The sequence below is a fragment of the Lissotriton vulgaris genome, chromosome 10 (genome assembly GCF_964263255.1).
Source record: "Lissotriton vulgaris chromosome 10, aLisVul1.2, whole genome shotgun sequence".
NCBI lineage: Eukaryota > Metazoa > Chordata > Amphibia > Caudata > Salamandridae > Lissotriton > Lissotriton vulgaris.
In genome coordinates, this window is record NC_141698.1 from 113,969,718 (window position 1) to 113,988,945 (window position 19,228).

At 44.6% G+C, this 19,228-nt stretch overlaps 1 protein-coding gene across 1 annotated transcript in view; it reads right to left on the bottom strand.

The window, feature by feature from the left end:
• Positions 1 to 19,228, bottom strand: part of ARPC1B (actin related protein 2/3 complex subunit 1B) — a 93,619-nt gene that overhangs the window by 49,766 nt on the left and 24,625 nt on the right. The gene's annotated exons all lie outside the window — the stretch shown is intronic.

Consider the following 19,228-nt stretch of genomic DNA (forward strand, 5'->3'; position numbering starts at 1 on the left):
AATAACTACTCACAAAAATATACATTAACAAACAAGGGGTTGTTTACATGGCTGGCACCAGGTTATGTATGTACAATGACTATTAAAAGTTTGAATGGACAGAAATTGTAACTGATTGCATACATCAGCCAGAGACATGTCTTCTTAGGAACTTAACTGACAGACTCACTTGGAGATGTCTGCAAAACCTAACTTACATATATATTTTTTTAATTTATTCTCCTTTATAAAATTAAAGACGCTTGCAATATACGACCTCTAATCAACACCTGTGTCCAAAGGAAGCAGCAATATTATCAAGAATGAAAAGCAGAACAAATCAATAAATCTGCTTAAACTTAGATATTTGTACTTTTTACACTGATATCAAGCAGATTTTTCATCCTCATTTTTTTAATGAGATTTTATAGGAAGGAATCTGACACAAGGAAACGTTTGCATCCCTCTAACAAGCGAGAAAGTAGTTTACTAAATCCTTTCGTTCCCAGTTAACATTTGAGATTCAATTTTCTATTTTGCTTAGAATGGTTTGTACACATCGACATGATGCATGCACTGGCACTCAATCGTCATCGTTGTGCGGCCAATTCTGGTTTTGAATGCGAGGATAGAGAAAGGAACGAAAAGCAAACGATGTGATGTAAAAATATGGCAAGCTTTTTCGTGTAAAAGTGGTAACACTAGCTTGGTGTACAATATCTCTTTTTCTAAATCGTAATAATGGCTTGAAGAATTGACAACTGGTGTCAGATACCCTTGTTTGCATTCATCAGGACAAATTCACCCTGAAAATAACAAATGACCCCCGAAAACTACTTCTTAATTCACAACAGGTTTTGTCATCCCTGGTGACTACGGACTCTTTCACCTCGACCCCCTTTCAGAACTGAGCCTAGCGAGCCTAGGCTTCATATCACTGGCTCCCCGTCGAGAAGAGAGTCACCTTCAAACTTCTCACCCAGCCTACCAATCCCTCAACAACATCGGACCCAAATAACTTAACGAGAGAGTATCCTTTCACGTACCCAAGAGGAACCTCCGCTCCGTCAACCTCGCCCTGGCAGAAGTCCCCCGCATCCACAGAAATAGAACAGGTGGGAGAGCCTTCTCCTACATAGCAGCCAAGACCTGGAACGATCTCCCTGTGAACATCAGACGCTCCCCAACCCTGCACACAATCAGGAAGGACCTCAAGACCTGGCTCTTCAACTGATCAGGAGCTGTTTCCCCCCCAACCCCAGCGCCTTGAGACCCTCATGGGTGAGAAGCCCGCTTTATAAACACCTGATTGATTAATTTATTGATTGATTGATTGATGTCACAGAAGATGTCTGTAGTCGGTGGCTCAGGGGTTGTATTCCAAATATTTCTTTCCTGGTCCCACATCGAATGCTTGACTTCTTGTGTTATCTTGAACAAACGGGTTATAGTCTGGTTTATCTGCTTCTCAATTTCAACCTGCATTTGTTAGGATGGTACCACATTAAAATTATTATCAGTAGCAGAAGGAGCAATATTTCTAGTAGGGGTATTAGTAGTGCTATAGTTACAATAGTCGTATAAGGTTTTTACCATGACATTGATATATTTTCCAAAGGAGCAGAGGCCAGCTCATACAAAGGAAAATAATTAACCATGCATTGGCGTTTTCGCTTGTTTACTCCAATTCAAATTACAATTAATTGGTTTCGGTGTCTTATTGTACACACTGGCTGTGAGGATGTTAATTCTGAATGTACTGTTCATGGTAATCACATGATTATTAAAGAAAACTAATATTCATGAATAAGGAATTCGAGTTTTGTGTCTTGGTGTTTTTATAGGCCTCATTTCTGACAGCTTTACCTTTCTATTGTCGAGACCTATTGTTTTCAATACAATATACATCGAGTGGGCTATGGGTCAGCCCCTTGCTCATTATTTGATGGCTTTCTTGTCTATCTCAGATCCATGCTCCATATTTGGTGGCTTTCCTCTCAATTTGTGTGTTGGTCCCGTTTCTGGAGCATTTTTTCTTGGGTATTGTTTCTTAATACATAAGTTGCATCCTTGTACTGCTGTCGTGAGGGGTGAGGTGTCATGCATACGGACAGCTTACACTTCTTTTTCACTTTAATTATTGTTATTTTATTTCTTCTATTCTGTTTTTGTGATGGCCCCACATCTGCCCACTGACACCAGGCTGCTTGCTTCTCTGTGTGCACCCCATGCACATTTTATTTAGTAATTTACCATTACAAAAAGGCTGTCTGCCATCTTGGAATAGTTTGGACAATAAAGCATAATAAACATATTCCAAAATGACTGCCGTGTGTGAGCATGCTGTGCACGCATCGTCGACCATCTTGGAATGATTTCACTCCCAGAATGGATTGCCGAGTGTGCCAGGCACCCATGGCTAGTGTGTATCCCTGCTTTCCATGACCCCCCTGCTGAATAAAAGATCTCTGTAAACTGCTGCCCTTTTAGTCTATTCTTTCCATACGGATTTAAGGCTCCACAGGTTTAAAATGCTCCCAATTAAAGTAACAAAGAAAGTTGTAATGTGCTCTGTGTGTAGTATGCACCTGGGAAGGACAATCTTTCTTCCCCCTTTATCCCTCTGCTATCCTTCTCACTCCAAGTGACTGACTAATATCCACCACTGAAATTACTTCATATTTCACCATATTACTTCACCACTAATCCTTTGCAGGCTTCCTGAATAGCGTGCATCAACAAACCTATCCACCACTTAAAATGTACTTGCATGTTTCACTATACTAATTCAACATTAATCCTCTATGGGTCTCGGAGAAGTGTGCTACTCGCCGAAAAAGCGCTTTGACGCCTCGTCAGGGGTAGTAAGCGCTATAGAAATGCAATTACAATACAATACAATACAATACAATACAATGTGAATGCGCTCCAGGAAATTTTATTCCTCCTTGCTTACCTATGGCCATGTCTGTCATGATGGTATACTATTCCTCGTATTGCACCTAAAGGACCATAATAAATTATATAGAACTTCTCACAGCAGTTTTTCAATTGCTAAGCACTGTAATAACCGGTGTTACTATTACGCAGTTTCATGGCACTCTATCTACCAGCCTCAAAAGGCTAACAGGTTGAGTAGAACTTCCCAATATTCGAACATTTAAGCTGCAGATCACACCAAATGTCAACAGTAAACACCCCACTTGCTGGGCCATCTTGCCAGCTAACAAACGATTTAAAACCAACCCTTAATTTATCTTCAATTATTATATTAATTTTGATGACTCCAGAATTCACTATTTGTCGTGACATTTGATTCTTCATTCCAGGTAAAGAATTTGGTTGCAAAATGCTATATACATGTAAATCAATCAATAAATCTCTGTGCCAAAGGCACGTGGTCATCATATGTACAGCACTGTCTCCCTGCGCTACTCTGTAGTTACTCAACATTACACCACTTACAGCTAGCATTACCTCCCCGTGCCCCTAACACTACATTAAAAGTGGGGTGCTTTGGGGCAGAGAGTAACAGTAATTCAGCATTATGTATTTTTAAGTTGGACATTATGAAGTGTCCAGTTCTACGTCTGAAGAAAGTGGACTCATTTTTTTAATAATGTAGGGTCGAGGCGTATCCAGTTGAAGAGCATCAGGCTGTGCTGAATCTCTTGTAATAAACACACCGTTGTTATGTTATAGTCAATATTGGACCAATGAGTGATATAAAGTTACTCTTTTTTATTTTATGTATCTTTTATATTTTAGTATATAAAAGTTGGGCATTATGTTTTTTTTATTGCCCCAAATAAAATGGATTCCGGTTAGTGCTTAATTTGTGCCAGAGTTTTCCGGTGCTCAGCACTGGCACCTAGTTGTCAACATGGTGGTGTTGTGTGTGTAATTTTTAAGCAAAGTTCATTAGGGGAGCATTTATCTTTTTGATACAGCTTGAACATTTTAAAAACTCGGACTAATCTAAATGTAAGTTTTAAGTCACACATGTGTTGCGTCAAATGCAGTGGACACAATGTGAAATACGTGCGGACCTGGACCTTAGGGGCTTATTTACAAGACCCTTGCGCCACGGGTGCGTCGCTTTTTATATGGGAAAAAGTGACGCATCAGCGGCGAAAGGGGCTTGTAAATAAGCCTCTCAGGGGCAGATTTACAGGCCCCTTACGCTGCCCGGACTTCACTTTTTGTGACGCACCAGCAGTGCATTTCTCTGCCCCATATTTACAAGGACAGGAAAAGCCACACTGTGTGGCTTTTCCTGACCTTGTAAATATGTCCCCTTTACACACAGCACTTTGTGTAAAAGGGGTGTTCCAAGGGTGTTGCTGTGGGTGTTCCCACGCAACACCCATGGAACCTGACCCGTTTCCAGATTTACGAGGAATCGTAAACCTGGAAATGCGTCAGTTTGCTACACCACCCTAGAGGTGGCGTAGCAAGGCGCAACGAGGAGAATTTTTTTTAATGTCTCCTCGTTTTTTTCCTCTTTTAATGCGTGCTGCATTCTACAGCACGCATTGAAAGAGGAAAATGCCTGTAGTGATTGTTTTTGTGCAGGAAGGTGCCCTTTCCTGCACGAAAACAATCTCCCCATGACGCGGGCATCCTTACACCATGGTGCAAGGGTGCCTGCGCCGGAGCATGGCAGCTGATTGTGCGCCAGCGCCGGGGAGAGCACAGGAATGCGACATATCATTGTAAATATGTTGCATTCCTGTGCTCTGAAAGTGCTGCAGCGTGGCGCAGCCAAAGGACTTACGGTGCCGCGCTGCAGCACTTTCTTGTAGATCTGCCCCCAAATATTTTGCAAATTAATCACTGATTCCTGTTTAAGGAAGTCTATGGTATTTAGGTGCTTGTTTAATTTTCAATATAAAGTGGTGATATTAGGATGTTACTCATTTATACATTATTTCCTTTTTTTTTAGTTTAGGGCTTTTTGTTCTCTTTAATTTTTTTGCATTGTAAATTTTTTGCCCTTTCCGAAAAGACTACTCTATCGAGGATGGTCAAAGGGACTTTCAAATGTCACTTCTTATTGCTTTTCCATCCGTAAATTATATATGTTTATTACCACTTTGTATTCTAGATAACTGTACATTGAAAAGGCCAAAGGGATGGTGTTGAGAGCAGAGGAGTGTGACTAGATTTTCCAAAATGTTCAAAGAAATCACCGCAGTTCCGTGTGTTTTTAATAAAGAAAAAACATATTAAAAAGTGTAATAATTATTATTTTTTATAATAAAGGGGTGCATCTTTTATTTGATGTGCGTTTTTTTCAGATTCCCCATCAGCCTCTAGAGCAGAGTCTTCTGGTGTGTGTGTGTCAGCTACTGGTCTCTTCCTGTTTCTAGCCTGTCGAAGAAGCACAGACCGGAAATGGATAGCGTACCCCACGTCGGTAATACCGCTGGGCCATGGGGAGTGAGGGAAGCTGTGGCTCGATTAAAATGCGATTTTCTTCCGGGAAAATCCACTGTAATTGTTTTAGAAAATAAATAAATTTCAGCTTGGTTAGAGCTCACACGTTAAAAACTGTTGCTTTTGAATAAATAATGATGCTCTCTTTAATGTATCTTGTTAATGTTTGCCTGCCCCCGTGATCGGTTGAAGCGCATTCCAACGTCTTTCATGAGCGGAAACGGACGAAGGAAATAGACTGGCGGGGGGCGGCCCATCTGGAACCACTTTTGTAAGTAAGGGGGGGGGGGAGAAGGTGGTTCTGAGTAAGGTTTGTTGAACACCTGGACTTATGGCCAATAGTTTATGCTGGACGTTGCACCACACATAGATTCTACTAAGCGCTACACTGAGCACTGTTCCAGTCATACATTCTGCTGGGCACTGAAGCATGTTTGCATTACACTGGGAACTGCACCATACACATACATTCTGCTGGGCACTGCACCAGAGATCCTTTCTGCTGGGCACTGCAGCTATTCTACTGGGCACTGCAGCATGCCTACAATACACTGGGCACTGCACCACACATCCATTCTTCTGAGCACTGCACCAGACTTCCATTCTACTGAGCACTGCACCAGACATCCATTCTGCTGGGCACTGCCCCTGGAACCCTTTCTGCTGGGCACTGCAGCATGCCTACAATACACTGGGCACTGCACCACACAACCATTTTTCTGAGCACTGCACCAGACTTCCATTCTTCTGAGCACTGCACCAGACTTCCATTCTACTGAGCAATGCACCAGACATCCATTCTGCTGGGCACTGCCCCTGGAACCCTTTCTGCTGGGCACTGCAGCTATTCTGCTGGGCACGGCAGCATGCCTACATTACAGTGGGTACTGCACCACACATCCATTCTGCTGGGCACTGCACCAGAGATCCTTTCTGCTGGACACTGCAGCTATTCTGCTGGGCACTGCAGCATGCCTTCAATACCCTGGGCACTGCACCAGACATCCATTGTACTGAGCACTGCACCAGACATACATTCTGCTGGGTACTGCACCAGAGGTCTTTTCTGCTGGGCACTGCAGCTATTCTTTTGGGCACTGCAGCATGCCTACAATACACTGGGCACTGCACCAGACATCCATTGTACTGAGCACTGCACCAGACATACATTCTGCTGGGTACTGCACCAGAGGTCTTTTCTGCTGGGCACTGCAGCTATTCTTTTGGGCACTGCAGCATGCCTACAATACACTGGGCACTGCACCACACATCCATTCTTCTGAGCACTGCACCACACATCCATTCTACTGAGCACTGCACCACACATTCATTCTACTGAGCACTGCACCAGACATACATTCTGCTGGGCACTGCACCAGGAACCCTTTCTGCTGGGCACTGCAGCTGTTCTTCTGGGCACTGCAGCATGCCTACAATACACTGGGCGCTGCACCAGACATCCATTCTGCTGGGCACTGCACCACACATCCATTCTACTGAGCACTGCACCACACATTCATTCTACTGAGCACTGCACCAGACATACATTCTGCTGGGCACTGCACCAGGAACCCTTTCTGATGGGCACTGCAGCTGTTCTTCTGGGCACTGCAGCATGCCTACAATACACTGGGCGCTGCACCAGACATCCATTCTGCTGGGCACTGCACCACACATCCATTCTACTGAGCACTGCACCAGACATCCATTCTACTGAGCAATGCACCAGACATACATTCTGCTGGGCACTGCACCAGGAACCCTTTCTGATGGGCACTGCAGCTGTTCTTCTGGGCACTGCAGCATGCCTACAATACACTGGGCGCTGCACCAGACATCCATTCTGCTGGGCAATGCACCACACATCCATTCTACTGAGCACTGCACCAGACATCCATTCTACTGAGCAATGCACCAGACATACATTCTGCTGGGCACTGCACCAGGAACCCTTTCTGATGGGCACTGCAGCTATTCTGCTGGGCACTGCAGCATGCCTACAATACACTGGGCACTGCACCAGACATTCATTCTACTGAGCACTGCACCAGACATTCATTCTACTGAGCACTGCACCACACATTCATTCTACTGAGCACTGCACCAGACATACATTCTGCTGGGCACTGCACCAGGAACCCTTTCTGCTGGGCACTGCAGCTGTTCTTCTGGGCACTGCAGCATGCCTACAATACACTGGGCGCTGCACCAGACATCCATTCTGCTGGGCACTGCACCACACATCCATTCTACTGAGCACTGCACCAGACATCCATTCTACTGAGCAATGCACCAGACATACATTCTGCTGGGCACTGCACCAGGAACCCTTTCTGATGGGCACTGCAGCTATTCTGCTGGGCACTGCAGCATGCCTACAATACACTGGGCACTGCACCAGACATCCATTCTACTGAGCACTGCACCACACATCCATTCTACTGAGCACTGCACCAGACATCCATTCTACTGAGCAATGCACCAGACATACATTCTGCTGGGCACTGCACCAGGAACCCTTTCTGATGGGCACTGCAGCTATTCTGCTGGGCACTGCAGCATGCCTACAATACACTGGGCACTGCACCAGACATTCATTCTACTGAGCACTGTACCAGACATTCATTCTACTGAGCACTGCACCACACATTCATTCTACTGAGCACTGCACCAGACATACATTCTGCTGGGCACTGCACCAGGAACCCTTTCTGCTGGGCACTGCAGCTGTTCTTCTTGGCACTGCAGCATGCCTACAATACACTGGGCGCTGCACCAGACATCCATTCTGCTGGGCACTGCACCACACATCCATTCTACTGAGCACTGCACCAGACATCCATTCTACTGAGCAATGCACCAGACATACATTCTGCTGGGCACTGCACCAGGAACCCTTTCTGATGGGCACTGCAGCTATTCTGCTGGGCACTGCAGCATGCCTACAATACACTGGGCACTGCACCAGACATCCATTCTACTGAGCACTGCACCACACATCCATTCTGCTGGGGAATGCAGCATACCTACATTATACTGGGCACTGCACCACATATATATTCTGCTGGGCACTGCACCAGACATCCATTCTCCTGGGCACTGCAGCATGCCTACATTACGCACTGCACCAGGAACACAGCAATGAAATGTGAGGAATGCTAACACGTCTATCTGCTAGACGTGACTTTTCAGACCATTTTCTTTGATGTCACTTCATTGGCTACTTGAAAATCCCTCCAGAGGCAGTGCTAACCAGGACTACTTAAGAGTAGCCCTTATATGTGCAATTCTTTTAAAGCTCTGAGGCAAATGATTCTTATGAAACATAGCTCTGAGTATTTCAATGCTGTGATTGGGCTGAAAGGGAGTTTTCATGTTAAATGAATGTGCCCTTGTGTAATGTAACTGGTGCTCGTGAAAAGCGCTTCAATATCTTCAGGTCGCCAAGTTTGCGCTATATAAAACTGCAAAAAAAAGTGTTTGCATTATATCCAGGACTTTAAATGGACCGTCGCTCACCAGTACTAAGTACCAGCACTTTTGAGTACTGGCATTTTTCCTAAACCAAGGAGAGTACCAGTACTCATGGGGGGGGGGGGGGGGGGGGGTACTGGCTTCGCCCCAGCCAGCTCTCCCTTCATTAATCAACTAGTACCTCGGCAGCACCGTAAACACGGATTTAATCGCGTTGGAAGCCTGGGCTGAGCTGGCACAGGAGCGCCAGAACAGCAGCTCTTGTCACCAGGACACAGCTGTGCTACTCTGGAAGCCATCAGGGAAGGGGCCTGGCTGGAAGCGGCTTAGTTTATCATGGGGCAGCTGGGGTACAGACTCTTCAGGATAGAATATGCGGTGCCACACACAAAAATCAACTGGAATATCTATAATGAGTAAATCAATCCTTTAATTGGTGTGGCACCGCGGCGAGGGCGACTGACTCTGGAATCTGGGGATCACAGTTCGATCCCCAGCTCCGGCGGCAGATTAGCCCAGCACCATGTGACTCTGGGCAATAGCTTGCTTAATCTGCCTGACGGCCCCCAGCGCCTAGAGACCCTTACAGGTGATTGTGCGCTTTACAAATGTGGGTTTATTATTACAAATGTGTGGATTTAACCTCTTGGGTATCCAAAGATATTGGATTAGTCACTGCACTCACTTAATCATGACATGCTTCATCATTAGGATAATACCACCAGGGCGGACTCAACTAAAGATGGAATGGGAGTTCTTAGAATATGCGGTGGACAGAACAAAAGAAACATTTAATATGGCTTTCACCTTCTCTAACCATCCATCCACAACAGAATTGTTGATTTGCAAGTGTAAACAATAAGGGATCTCGTTACCAAACTCGCTGATCCCTAATTTGATCGACCTTGACCAGAGGGTAAGTCCAGTGAGAAATCAGAAATGAGATCTGTTCTTTGAACAGAGATGTTTGCAGTAAGCGCTAAACCGCCTGGACTTACATGCCACATGGATGTACAGGGCTGAATTTTTATCAAAAGCCAATAAATGTGTTGCATGGCTAGGTATGTGCGTGTTATTCACACTCATGGTTGCAATTTACTGCACACTGCGATCGAATAACAAAAGCAGGAAAACAGTAACCTTTCATTTATTTTGCACTCCCAGGTGGTCATCTGTGCAAGTTATTTTTTTAGAAGCGCAGAAAACGTATTTCATTTGTAATAAGCCCCATCTCCTGACCTGGACTTCATGTCAATGGTCAAATTTCGATACAGAAAGACCATCTTGCCATTTGTAACATGACTTGAAAGCCTGTTCCTTACCTTTTTAACATTTATTTCATGGACAATTGCAAACACAAGAATATATTTGACATTTAGTATAGTAAGTATATAGGGCATATCATACAAATTATTAGCTGAATTAACACACATGGGATCATGGTGTGTGTTTTTTAGTAAACAGAGTGCAGCCATGTCAGCCCAGTAGATACCTTACTCTGTCTGATATCACATCTGCAGCGTTTTTATTGGGTCCACCACTCCTTTTCAACCACATAAAAAGGAATGTTGAAAGGCTGGGCCACCGACAGCAATATCAACAGTGTCTCTGTGTCAGCACTTCTCACCCAGTGGGAATGAGAGAGGGAGAGAGAGAGGGAGTAAAAATATGCTGCTCACTAAAGTTATACAAAAGATGTCTCTTGGAAAGCAACTTTGCTTTACAAAAACACCCACTAGTTCTGAGCATAAAAAGAGTGCCCGTTGAATTGCTCACTTTTTGCAGTTGCATATTCACTAATCGTGAGAAACATGAAGCGGAGGACCGTCTTCTCTTAAGTAGGTAAGCATAGGACATCATAAGTAGTGATGAAGTGGATAACTTTGTGGTTAATGCACTTACTAGAGACATCTGTGTACATTCTAATCAAAGGTTCATCTCACCATAAAATTGCTTAGAAAATCACTGTGTCACTGGAAAGCACAGCATGCAACATAGAAGTCACAGATTTCTTTTTTATGTACATAGCTCAGCAGACTACAATATTTGTTGCATAGAGCCTTGTGTTACCTGCAGGTCAAAAGTTAACATCCTTGTAATATAGCTTAGTGTGTTATGACTCGGCAGGAAGGACCCGCATACAAACAATAAGGCTTATATTTAGACCCGCACTGTTTTTTCCTCAATCTTTTCTTATTTTAAGGTTGCTAATAAAAGGTTACTTTGGGTAGTAATAAACACTTATTAGTAGGTGCTATGTAAATGGTTATTAGTGTGATAACTAATAGACACATACATCTGTCATTTTAACAATGCATGCAGATTTTTTGCAAACAACATTGCCAAGGTCCAAAACCTAGCCTGCCCATTGTTCTGCCTTTAGCACCACCCTTGTGCCCACCCTAAACTCCGCCCCCAGCCCACCTCTCCTTTTGGTGAGTACCTGCAGTTATTTTTTTTTATTTAAAGCACTGATTATATTGCCATTAACGAGTAAACCTGAAAATGTTATTACTTATGTATTATTCATGTGTAGATTAACCATTGCACTGCTGAGCTGTTCAAAGCTGCCGGCCTAATGAAAACAAACTGGTTGTCTTTCACTCACAGTTCGTCATTCGTCACACTGCTACGTGCTGTACCCCATTACACGATAAGTGCACCCCGATGATCATCAGGCAGGACATGGGAATACTTCCCACATAGGACGACAAAACAAAGACAACACTTTTCCAACCGCACAACCTACATGGCATAGCTTGCTGTAGGCTGTGTGGTTGTATGACACATGCTTCAATGCCCCATGTCAGGGTTCTTAAGTGCTATATAAATGCTGCAGTACAACACAAAGTGCATTTAATGGTTACTTATTGATGAACTTTAAATCTGGTCGAGAGTTGAGGATTTCCACAGAGAGAAATTTATATAGCGAGAGTTTGCAACAGGGTTAATTGCATACTCACAGAATCCACTAGAAACCTGCTGCGGTGTGGACTTTGACTATCAGCAGGCACCCTCCTAATTTCAGATGCTTAGGGCAGAACAAGAGTTATGTTTGGTTGTTAAATGAATTTATTTTTCATAATCTCGGTCTAGAGAGCAATCACTCAATCCCTTGGGATGCCTAAAAATACGATTCTGGGTCCCAATAAAACAAACAGATTACCATATGCAAAGTTTGCTTATTGAGTAAATCGTATTAAGATGGAATACTCTGTACTGATATGCTTGAACAACAATTTTAATAGAATTTTCACACTTGTGTTTGGGTGAAGGCTAGGCATATGCTCCTTAGGTTAGAGCAGGGGTCTCCAAACCGGTCCTGGAGGGCCGGATCCATGCCAGATTTTTAAAATAACTACATGTATCTCAATGGGGATAGCCCAAAAATCTGGCATGGATCCGGCCCTCAAGGACCGGTTTGGAGACCCCTGGGTTAGAGGCAGAGTCAAACACCTCCCACCTCAACCAGCCTAAGAGATAAACACACACATATATATGTTACATAAGAAGTTACGGTAAACTCACTCAAGATGACTGTAAGAGGAAACTGAGTTACAAAAGGTTTTGAATACGGCTTGACCATCCTTCCAGAGTAAAATTTGGTTGCCATTGGCGTACGTATGAAAGAAACGGTCTCCCTAGTGACTTGTGTCTACCAGCAGAGACTAATAATGGGGGCAGGATCAAGCCTTGTGCAGCACTATGTGAAACTGCACTTCATAGTCAACCAAACCTAGGCATAGCCATGACCTGGAAACATCTGGCCAAAAAACAGACTGTATCTAAATCGGTGTCACCCCAAGTCCCTTCCTCCGTGCAGACAGCCCAGCAGCACTGAATGATTAACAGTGCTGAATGCTGCGGATAAATCCAGCAGTATCGGGGGAGCCACAGTACTGACACCAAACCAGGGCCAACCCTGTTTGGTCTCCTCCTGAAAATGAAACACAACTTCGTTAGCAGGCTGTCTGAGATGCTTCGAGGATTCCAAACCGAGCTGGTGTGCCTGCCCTTTCTGCTCCATACAACTATAAACATTGGTGAGCTAAGCATTTATACTATTTGCTTTCTTCAAATAGATTCCTAAGTTTCCTCTTGTGGGCAGGTTTCAGGGCGCAGGGAGAAATTGTTCTCTCTACTGCTCTGTCATACTGGGGATAACTTGAGAAAGAACTGCAAGACTAGCCCCTCCTGTAGACTGTGCAGGATTCACGACTCTGGCGTTGGATGTTTGAGGAAAGATGGTGTCATTAGCATAGGCATTGTTCCTAGCGAGAGAGATGTAGCTGTGACCCGTGGCTGGCCCCTGGCGCTGCTTTGGTGACCCCTGGCCTTAGAGGTGGCAAATTCAGTGCCTGAAACACATGGTCAGCTCTTCCTATTGGACGCTGGTTGGAGCTCCACTCGTCTGGTGTCTGTCAGTATTTTCTTTTATTATATAGATTGAGTGAATATTAATATTCACTATTAATGTAATAAAAAGTGGAGTACATTAGCTGGAATATGACCCTAACTGGAAGCTAAGGTGAGAAGAAAATGCTGTTCAGTGTATGTTGTATGCATGCTTGGGGGTGAGAGTGTGTTGATGTGCGCAAGAGTGTGTGAATGTGTAAGTATGTGTTAGCATGTGAGTGTGATTCAAATAAAGGTCAAATGGCGTGCAATGTCACTTCCGCTACCCCTGGCATTTTGGTGAATTGACGTCCATGAGTGTGCCATATTGCATAAAAATATGCTGTGCCAAGTACAGGCAAAAACTCACGTGAAACCTCGACCAGCAGTTTTTAGATCGCCTCATCTTTCAAAGCGAAGAATCTGGTAGCTCTTCCAGGAAGGGGCAGGGAGCACCCCATAAAGGGAGGGGGGTGACATGTGTGACTGTATTTGCATGTGTGGAGATGTTTGGGGGTCCCTGAGATATTGACCCCCCTGTTACATGTGACACACAATTAGTGCGTTTCTTGTCAGCCTATTTGTCTCTGCACCTGCTTCTCTAATACAGCACAGACATTAACAGGATTTACTCATTAATGAGGCCATGCCCTTATGGAATATAGGGAACACCACCTTGTATAGCTGCAAAATCGGACCCTGTAACAAAATCGTCCGAAACCGGCCCTGGCAAACAGCTCAGCCACTCCCAGCGGGGCCGGCCGAGCTCTTTGCCAGGGCCAGTTTTGGTTCCCAGTCCGGCCCTGTTACCACCTATCTGCAAGTTGTTGGCCACTAGAGAGCATGCTGTAGCTTTGTGCATCCTCAAATCTGATGCAAGACCATTGTTCGCCTGTGCACTCGCAAAATTCCTAGGCCAAATGTGGGGTATCAGGAGGAAGGCACAAAAGCCCAACTTGCTGCCTCAATAGTTAGTCTTAAAAGTATGATTCTTATTAGATTCAGCAGGTGCCAAAGGCAGGGACCTTGTACATGCATATGGGAAGACTAGATAGCATAGCGGGCCCTACTTCCAGTGGCCTCGGGACATTGCTTTTGCTTTCATTACTCCCATTATAAATTGGAAAGCTTTTACCTGTGTAGATCTTAATTGGATTTCACTTTTAATCTAATTTTGTATAAGGGCTCTATGAACCAATGCATCAACTTAAAATGTTATTATGTAATAATGTAAATAATGTAATCATAGCACTTGCACTTTTATGGTCTGTCGACCGAAATAAAGTTTTAAAATGAGAATGAGTGCCATGGGCCCTTATGTAAGCAAGGAGAATTGGCCTCCGTCCAGTGGTTTGGCAGCAAAAAAAATCAGTTATAACTAGAGTGCAGTGGTCCCCTCAGATCCCTGCACACAGGTGCCACTGCATCTACTGCACTATTGATAGCTACACCTCGAGCACGATGCATGTTACAAAAGGGCCTGGATAAGTGTCTGCAGCCCCTTCTGTGATACCAAAGTCTCTTAAGGGTGCAAAAAGGGGCACAGATGTCCATTGTGACCCAAGGCACTTTATGTAATGAAGGTCAGGGCCGGACTGGCCATAGCGGGCACCGGGTATTTCCCCGGTAGGCTGCTAGGGTGGGGGCCGGTTTTGGGACCCTGGGGGGGCCATTTTTTTTACCGGTCCCCTGTAATAAAATCGGCTGAAACCGGCCCAAGCAAACCGCACAGCTGCACCCCCGCTCACCCCAGGGGGGCCAGCAGAGCAGTTTGCCATGGCGGGTTTCTGTTCCCAGTCCGGCCCTGATGAAGGTCTGGTGCATGAACTAAACCACACCATTGTGTGCCAGGATAAATACCTTTGCCTGTCTGTGCCTCATGATGGAAGTACTCTAAATAGAAAGAACATGTGCGGATTGCTGTCTAATGTTGTCTAATAATATGTCCCTCGCTTCTCCAGCACCTTCTGGTTCTGTAACCCAGTCTCCATTGGACGTCACAAGCCACACTGCACTAAGCACATCACCTGATGTTCACAATGTTCTTGCCACAATAAAAATGCTCTAAGTGAAGCTCTACGCAGCTACCTAGAGCTAGGTCCGCAAACGTGTTTTTTAATTTTTTTTATTGTGACTGTTAAATATGACACATGGCCGAATGGATGGCATTTAAACAAATATGAAGGCTTTGAAAACCTTTTTTATTGTGTTTTTTTATTTATTTTAATTAAAAAAAAATTATATAGAATTTTATTTTAATTTTGAGATTCCTATGCCACTTGATTATTTATTGAGACATTCTATATTTTTAACTGACAATTTCACACACAGCGGTTGTCTTTGCTGGTCCTTTCTGTGCATATCCTGACAGTGGTTTGTCACTGCATTTTTTAGAGGTCAAAGGATTGCATTACAATTTGTTGCACCAAACAATATTTGACCTCTAAAGCGTTGACTCGCAAGTGTGCCTTCAGTTCCTTAAATTGATAATTGAGGTGTTGATTAGCAGGCCAGCCCTAAACCTGGATATTTGCATAATGTGGAGAGCTTACACTGAAAGTTACTTTGAAGATTGACTCACTTGTACACCCTGATAAACCGGAGTGAGTCTTAACTTGAAGAAATCTGCCAGCCATCCTTTATCTGGATCTGTGCCAGAACCTGGTGTAATATGAATCAACACATTAAAACACATATTGCTCAACCCTCAGTAAGGTACTGAGCTTGGATGAGCTATGGCAATCTAACAGTTCTGAGTGTAGCTTAGGCGATACCAAGACTTTGTTGTAAAACAATTATCGTTAAGGGATAAGAAATTGTTTTCCAAATAATCTTCTCAAGCTCCCAGGAGGGAGTTGTTTGCTTTGCTCAGCTATCTCCGAGCAGCAGTACAGAGCTCGCTGTACTTATTGTTCAAGGATTTCTCCAGGTTTAAACTTTGATAACTTTTGAGAATGTAAATCCGGTGGATTTGGAGCCAAGGCTCTGAATCTGCCCTTGCCCTCCATGGAAGGCAGACATGTTTACCAGAGTGAAACCAGACTACTCCTGCAAACTCGATGTCAGGACTGAGGGCCTCATTTACTATATTTTGGAGAACGGCAGCGCGTCAAAATAAAAGGGAAGGAACGTGCTGTATCTACAAGATATGGCTTATTCCTGTCCTTCTCCCCTGTACCGGCGCACAAACAGCAACTGCGTGCTAACGCAGACACCCTTGAACCAGTGTGTCCCTTCCTGCACATAAACAATCATTAAAGGCGATTTGCTCCTTCTGAGGACTATATTTACAAGGAAATTTGCGAGTGTGGCACAGTGAGCAAGTTTGCTGTGCCGTGCTGTGTCATTTCATAAATGCAGGGATGCACTGTATTACCAAGAATACAATGCACCACTGTCTTTTCCCTTGCGCCGTCGCTATCAATAGCCACCTAGCGCCAGCGCAGACACCCGTGTGCCATTTTGCAAGGGTGATTGTTTATGTGCAGAAAGGTGTGCCTTTCTGTACATAAACAATCAATAATGGCAATTTGCTACTTCTACTCAGCACACATAAAAGTAGCAAATCACCATTAATTAATGTTTGTTTTGTGCAGAAAGCAAAAAACATTAATTAAAAGCATGTTGCTCCTTCTCTGTTTGCTGCTGAATGCAGCACACATAGAAAGTGTAAACAACAAGGCGAAATAAAAGTATTTCTCCTCATTGCACCACTCTAACGCCTGCTTTTCACTGGCATTAGTTTTTGGTACTCCTTCGCATTGATAGATTCTTGTAAATTTAGGGCAGCGTTAAAATGCAATGGTTGTTGCATGGAAACACCCACAGCAACACCCATTGCACGCACCTTTCACGCAAATATGGAGCGGGGCATTGCGCCACCGGAGCGTCAGTAAACGTGACGCTCAGGTAGCGCTATGCCCTTGTAAATATGCCCCATAGAAAGAGAAAAAATGAGTAGAAGTAAAAGCATTTCTCCTTGTTGCGCCACTCGATTCTGACGCATTCCCAGGTTTACAACACTTTGAAACTCTGGGAATGTGTCAGGTTCCATGGATGTTACGTGGGACACCACTTTCACGCAGAGTACTGCATGAAAGGGGCCCATATTTACAAGGTCATGAAAAGTCACACAGGGTAACTTTAAGTGGCCTTGTAAATACAGGCAAGCACACTGCGCCAAATGCGAGTCTAAAAAAGTGACGCACTGGCCCTCAGTTTTTAAGTTTTCTTTAGACTACTTCAGAACATTTTTCAAATTCATTGGATAAAGTGATGAAGATAACGGGGCTCTGCTTTTTTGTGTTTCTAAAGCAGTGCTAAATTTGAGCCGGTAGGTGCAGGTGAGGCCTACAGCACTCATTTTTGGGGACCGGGACTTATTTTTCGTCAGACTTTGACCCAGGGCAGGAGAGAGAAAGACAGCATAGGTGGAAAGAACTAGGAATAGGAGGATGGCAAAACAATGTCTGAGGGAGAAAGCAGTGAGGAAAAGGAACCTGCAGAAGTGGGCTAAAGGGGTAGGGTGTGTAGTGTGGTGGATGAAAGAGGCATGAGGTGGAATTAAGGCTAAACATCCTTGGTATTCAGCAACCTTGACATTGGGCAGCGCAAGTGTAGGGCTTCTGAAAAATTATTTGGACACAGTGCTTGTACTTTTAGAAATTAAGCACTAAAGCTGGGTGAGCCACTGAAAGCTCCGCCTACTGCCTGGCTCTGGCTCAGCTCGAGGTACTCAAGGTCCCTCTAGCCCAACGCGAGCCAAGCTTTGACGTGGCTTCTGTCTGCCACCTATGCTCCAGCCTCATGCAGCAAGAATTATAATCAAAGCAATAACATTTGAAGAGAAATGGAGTGGGCAAGAGATACACTTTCAGTGCTGTATAGTTTGGAACTAGAAAACCCGGGCTCTATCCTGGCTTCCTTGCTCCATAAAATTGTGTGATCCCTGACAAATATTTTAGTTTACAGAGCAACCTTTTTTTAGTTGTCAGATTTGAGAATGGCTTCAAATATGCAAGTTTAGGATGTGTGTTTCACAAAAACTTCTTGTGTTTGATTTAATACATTGTAGTGTTGTTCCATCCAAGAATCTAGGCCACATATTACGGCATACACATACCCCTTAGTTCACCAATGGCATTGTTGTCAGTGTGGAGGGAGCAGGAAAGTTTAAAAGTTATCACTCCATCCAGTGCCTAATTTGAGCTGGGGGGTCCCGGTGCTCAGCACTGGCACTTAAATGGTTTCCGGTGCTCGGCGCGGGCACCTAATTGCCAACACCATACTTAGAACAGTCTACCACATGGTGGCGCTACTCATCTAATTTACAGATGAGCAGAACAACGGTTGCTTATGAATACAATGTACATTAAAATAGTGCTAAAACCTTCCTCCCCAGCCATTCCTTTAGCTTTGAGGACCTGGAATAATCTCAACTGTCGCATTTACATGCTATAGAGATGGTTAGTAGGTGTTTTGGCAGCGATGACAAGGGCGATGGGTGGTGCAAGCTGCAGCGGCCTCCTGGTCAGAGCCCTTACACTTAGGGGCCCATTATGATGTCGGGCGGATTGCCCCAGCCAGCCTGGCAGGGGCGATCCGCCGGACATCCACGCTCGTTTTCCCCCATATTAGTATGGCGGGGAGGACCTCGGCGGACGGCAAGACCGTCCGCCACTTTTCCGTCACGGTCGCCTTGCGGCCGGGGCGGAAAAGGAATAATATGGTGGCAGTGTCTATTAGACACCGCCAGCCAAATTACGATGGGCCTGGGCAGGTGCCTTTCCGTGGTGGTGATGCCGCCACGGAAAGGCATGCGGTCTTCACTTGGGGGGCCCCCTGCGGGCCCCCAAAGTGAAGGAGGGGTGGTGGGTGCACACGGGGGGTGCCTATGGTACCCCCCTGCATTTGAATATACAATGCGGTAGGCACCGCGCGT